Source organism: Heteronotia binoei, chromosome 3, assembly GCF_032191835.1.
Source record: "Heteronotia binoei isolate CCM8104 ecotype False Entrance Well chromosome 3, APGP_CSIRO_Hbin_v1, whole genome shotgun sequence".
Taxonomy (NCBI): Eukaryota; Metazoa; Chordata; class Lepidosauria; order Squamata; family Gekkonidae; genus Heteronotia; species Heteronotia binoei.
Genome location: NC_083225.1, coordinates 150,178,772 through 150,184,798, shown reverse-complemented (window position 1 = coordinate 150,184,798; position 6,027 = coordinate 150,178,772).

Genomic DNA, 6,027 nt, shown 5'->3' with positions numbered 1-6,027 from the left:
GATGTACCTGCCTAAAACTGAAACTTCCCTTCTGGTTGCAGGCCTCTTTTTTACCATGGGTTTTTGACATTCCATAGCTGGATCTGCAGTAAAGTTCTTGGTTACACACAGAAACATTTTGCATAGTCTTTAGCCTGTAAGAAATTCAGGTAATGCAATTTTTTTTGATATGCTGACAGTTCATTCATCATGGTTGCTGGCCATTTAATATTGCAGGGGATTTCTCTTAAGTTTCTAGCTGACTTTGGCTTTGGTCTGCTGTGGAGGTACAACCCCCGTCTTGCAAAGGCTTAGACACATGGTAAGCAAACAGGCACCACGAGATTTCTCAAGGCTGCTGTTTCTCTTCAGAGCTGCTGCTGCTCAGAAAAATCTTGGAAATAGAATTCCTTCCCTCCTCAAAATGCCATCAACTATATCTGTGTTGGGAAACCTCTTGAAGAACTCTCGATGGTAATTTTGGAGGTCTGCTGATCAAATGTCCTTTTCAGTCCAGTTTTATGCTTTAGGCCCAAGGAAGTCATAAGTGGGTTGTAATTATTAATGAGCCCAAGGGTGGGTTGATGGTCCAGCATTAGAGGGAGCTGTGCCTGTATCAAGGCCTTGTGCACTTGGATCACACTCTCTGACTATGCAATCTGTAGTTTATGGGAATGCCTGCTCTTAAGTTCTCTGATGGTCTTTTATTAGCATATAATCCCCACGTACTCACTTTCTACCTTTAAGCATGCACTAAACAAACTGCAATTTTTACTCATCTGGTACCTATCTTGTGAGTGCTAAGTGACCTCAAAATGGAATCTTGTTAGCCCTTTAGGCTACACTGTGTCCCAAACTGCATCAAGTAATATTTGAAAGACACATAAAGAACTAGCATGTGTGTAGAAAAGCAGGGTGTTTGGGGGTGGTTAGAACCCACACAAATGGGTCTATCACTTTCTTTCTCTTGGCCATTTCAGAGACCCATGTCATTGCTTTAGGAAACCCTCAATTCAAACAAAATCATGTTCCCTTAAGAGTCTCTTATGCTGCTCTTGAGTCAACTTTGCTAACTGTGCAGGAAACTAATGGGGGGGGGGCAGTGAAAAGCAAAACTGTTGCCCAAATAATGAACTTGCATTTTAAAACAGGTATCTAGTTACTATTGGATGTCAAACTGCTGTTGTTGTTTTGACCTTTTGTTTGCTGCTCATCAGTGGACATAGTAACAGCCATCCACGTGGAACATCAGAACACTAGCCAATGTGCCTCATTGACAGATCATATAACAGCCCTTGGAAAACAAAAAGATCTGCCAGGCATCCAAAAATATATTTTCCAACAGATGCTTGGGTATTCTTGACAGTGTGAAAATGGCATCCTCTCACCATGCTTTGTATATGGAAAATCTCCCCCCTCCCCCAGTTATCCATTGCTCTTCTTTTGACACAGCTTCAGGGTCTGATTCCCCGTCATACATCCTGCTGAGTACAGTACACATCTACTTAAGATTCCTTACCTTGATTGTGCTATCAGTCCTTTAGTAGCTCCTTATAGAACAAACAGCTTGTCAGCAAACATATCTAGTGTTTTAAATACAATATGCTTTCACTTCCTTTAGCCATCTCCAGAAACCTCTTTTCTTCCTGCCAGTGCTCCTGTCCTTTAATCATGTGTTTTTCCACAGCATCCCCCTCTTTTCACTATGCCATCCTTTGATGTTGAATACATAAGTTTGATGAGGCCTATTAAATTCAGACCACAGAATATTTAAAATGCAGTTCTTTGAGACATATGCGGACAGTTTATCTTCTAAATATACTGCTTTTGTAACCTTGTATAGATGACTCAGACCTACACCACAGAGTATTTATTTGAATTTTATTTAGCTTGAAATGCCACTCCTAAAATGCTACACTTATAAAACAAAACCACCACACTGCTTGATAAAACTCATAGGATGTTTTACAATCAAGTTGCTAGGTATATGAGAGCAGGACATATACAATCAAAGCAATTCTGCTGTATTATATATGTTTCTCTTGTCAAGACATTTGAGCAGACAAAATTCAGTTTGATAAAATAATTCGGGTCCTCCTTCTGGGAAAAGATAATGTCACACAGTAGGCTAGAGGAAACATCCATGATTGCACCATTTTGCCCTGCAGGGGCAAAATATATTCATGTTGAGATTAAAACGTCACATAGCATGGGATTAAGACACTAGGCAGTGAGGCAGTTTGTACTTGCTCTAGAGAAAACTCTCACAGCAAATTATTTTAAGACACTTGAAAGCAATCTACTCTGAAAGAAAAAGCACCATTAAAAACATGGGAGGGCACTGAAATTGCTGTTGGCCCACAGGGAAAAGTTGCATTTTACATGCCATATTAGAGGGGGAAATCTCACACAATTGTTTATTACCTTTGAGTCCAAATGCATGTGTGGGAAGGGAAGGAGCAGCAGTTGACTCTCACGGTGTGCTCCTCACCATACAGCTGTACTTACAGCAGGGATTCAGTACTGTGTGATTTGTCTCTGGTGCTGCATTGAGGACCAACAGTCACTGTACAGTACAAAAACATGCATGTCTATAAAGAGAATGTTATTGTAGCAGGTAAAGATTTCTAAATGTTTCAAATTATAACACTAGAAAGCTAATGGAAGTAGGGGACAGTCAAACACTGCTGGGTGAATTTACCTGGTGTCATTCAGTTCTGCATTTTGTTCTTCTAAACAAGAGTATGGGCATTCTTCATTTCTGTCACAATATAAGATGGTCTCTGACTTTTTGTACACATCTCAAAAGCCAGATGCTCTTGTAGCAAGTACATGTGCCAAAATAAAGGCTGAAAATTCTACCCTTCACAGGGGAAAAAATGTAAAAGACTTGCTTTTCTGTAAAAATTATTAGGCAGTGGTACTTTCATAGAGTTGGAAGGGGTCCCCAGGGTCATGTAGTCCAACCCCCTGTACAATGCAGGAAATTCAGATACTTCCCCCTATGTTCACAGGATCAGCATTGCTTGCTGAAGAAATCTCTACAACCCCGAGTGAACCTATTCACAGCCACAACTGCCTTTCCATGGTAACTTTTTTCTTCAAACAGTGTGCTTCAGAACATTCATGACATAATCATCTCAACTCTGGAAATCAAGTGACTACTGGCCTCAGATGTGTCTATGGATATTGCAGAACTACTACGAACAGCAAAGGATTTTTGTCTACAGTGATCAGTTCTGCCTAACCTATCCCCCGTTCAAAATGGCTAATGCTCACTGCGTGGTATTCAGCAAAGATCCAACTAGTAGCCAAGAACTTGGGCATACCAGCCCTATGCTCCAGATGTCATTGCCTCTACTGCACTGTTCTACCCAGATCAAGCTGTTTAACCCCAAATTCACAGTATTCCCCTGCCATTTACTGGCTGAACACAGTGTTAAGACCACCATTTTGATATCTAAGACTATCAGGCAATCCCACCGGCGGCCATCTAAATTTGCTTTTGCTGTATCACCCTATCAGCATGGAAACAGCTTTATGTATTTACCATAATATGAAAATATTTTCCACTCCTCACAGGATAACAGCCCACTTGCTCCCAGAGATTCCAACACACAGGTACCAGGTGAAGAAAAAACAGGTCAGAGAAAAGCTAGCCAATTCCTTCTCCTTGGCTCCAAAGGCACCAGTTCCTCCAACTCTCCTATCATTTGCTGCATTACAAACTACACACTACTGTGCTAAAACATTAAATTAGTGCAATATACAGCTTAATTTCAACTTGAAACTTGTGTAATGGTGTGCTTGTATTGCTGTCAAGGCATAGCTCAGGTCCTCAATGAGACAACTTATTCTCTTCTAAAACGGAGGGACATCTCTCTGGGAACCAAGGCTAGTTCAAGTCTTCAGTTTCCTGTCACTCCCCTCCTTATTAGCCATCATATGGCTAATAACAATACGAACTGTGTAAAGAACATGTTTACACATCTATGGTTAATTAAACTTCTCATATTGCAAAGAGAAACTACTTCAGATCCCTAGATCGCCTAAGTTTCTTGTTGTAGACTATTAATGAGGAAGGACAGATTATAGCACAACTTATGCAATAGTTTTCTACAATACAATCTCCATTAGCTCCCCCCATGCCACTGCACTTTGATCTCATATAAATGGAACTTCAATTTGTCTAAAGTTCCAATTATGCAAATGATTTTAATAATTCCAAAGCCCCCCCAAAAAGATGGTTAAAGGAGCAAACCACATTTAGGCAATTTTCCAATGCACAGCACCCCCCCCCCCAATAATAAGCAACTTTCTGATATTACCAGAACTTTTGTGCCATTATAAAAATGATGGTGTAGGTGTTTTATGAACATATTTTAAGAGCTCCCAACTGCTGCTGCTTAGGTCAAAGGGAGGGCAGAGTTTTAGCCCCTGTAGCATACCTGAGCCCAGCCCCAATTCAGAGTCCCATTTCTCCAGCATTCAACTACTATTAAAGAACCATCAGAAGGGGAACAGGAAGAAAAAAGAGTTTGGATTTATACCCCATCCTTCACTTAGAGCGGCTTACAATCTCCTTCCCTTCCTCTCCCACAAAAGATGCCCTGTGAGATAGGTGAGGCTGAGAGAGCTCTGAGAGGACTGTGACTGACACAAGATTACCCAGCAGGTGCATGTGGAGGAGTGGGGAATCAAACCTAGTTCTCAGATTAAAGTCTGTCACTCTTAATCACTACACCAAACTGGCAGGCAGACATCTCTTCACTGTGACTGGCTACAGCTCAACGGAAGATCATACTCTCACAAAACCATGGCACTTAAGTATCAATACAGTGTAGTAGTTGGACCAAGTTCTCGGAGACCCAGGTTCACACTGCCACTATGCCATGAAAGCTCCCTGGGTGACCTTCATCCAGTCAGAAACACTCAGCCTAACCTACCTCACAGGGTTGATGTGATGATAAAGTGGAAGAGAGGGGAATGCTGTAAGTCACTTTTGAACTTCATTGCAGGGAAAAGGCAAGGTATAGATCAAGCAAGTAAATAAAATTCCTGGAAAATTACTTTGAGATCTAATCTGAAAAGCAGAACAACAATGTACTATAGATTTCAACTTTCATCTTACGAAGTCCAAGTTAGCGTATTGAAGCCTAAACACAGTCTTGAGGCATATTAAAGCTCATTGTAGCATAACCTTTTGAAAGCCAGACTCCTGTCAGTGGACTCTGGCTCAGAAAAGCTTACGCTGCAATAAATTCATTAGACTGGGGGACTCCTAAAGAAACAAGCACAAAAACATATGCCATAATACATTTGCTAATGTTTAAAAGAGTCGCATAACCATGTTTTAATTTTTGCCTAGTCTGAGCCACCCTGGAATAGGACAATGGTATAAATTAATAGACAGCCATGTTTTCTGAGCTGACAAAGAGGTGGGCAGAATGCTGGAGTGCCCTGAACTCCACAAGAAAAAGGGAGGAGAAAAATGAAACGCTGATACGAAGGTACCCTGCCCTACTCTGGCCTCATCAATAACCCAGCTAAGAAAAAGCCTCAAAGGCACTTAACAGGACTGCTAACACATCTTTGTTCTTCTAAAAAAAATGGAGAAAAATCCAATGAAATGATTTCAGCATGGGGATAGACTTGTGGAAAATTTTCAAAAAATATTCCCCACCATCTTTTTGATGCAGCACAGATGTGCAAAGCCACAGTTCATTTGCCCTTGGATTCACTACGCAATATTAAGTCATTTTAGTGCCACCTCCCAAACTTTTGTGTCCCCTTGAAAACTTTACCTCTTGAGCCCTTGAGTCCACCAGCAGCCATTTTTCACTACTTGTGTGGACAGAATGCTCACTCACAGCTGCTTGTACAGATTGCTGGTGTGCACCTAAGGCTCTGTGGACTGAGGTACTAATCCAGTACAGGCATTAGAAGAGAACTAGAAAGGGACACCTTCCTAAAAATCAACCAGTTGGTTAAGCGAGCAGTAAGGGAAGAAGCTGTAGCCAGAAATTCCCACTTGGTCTGTTTCCTTGC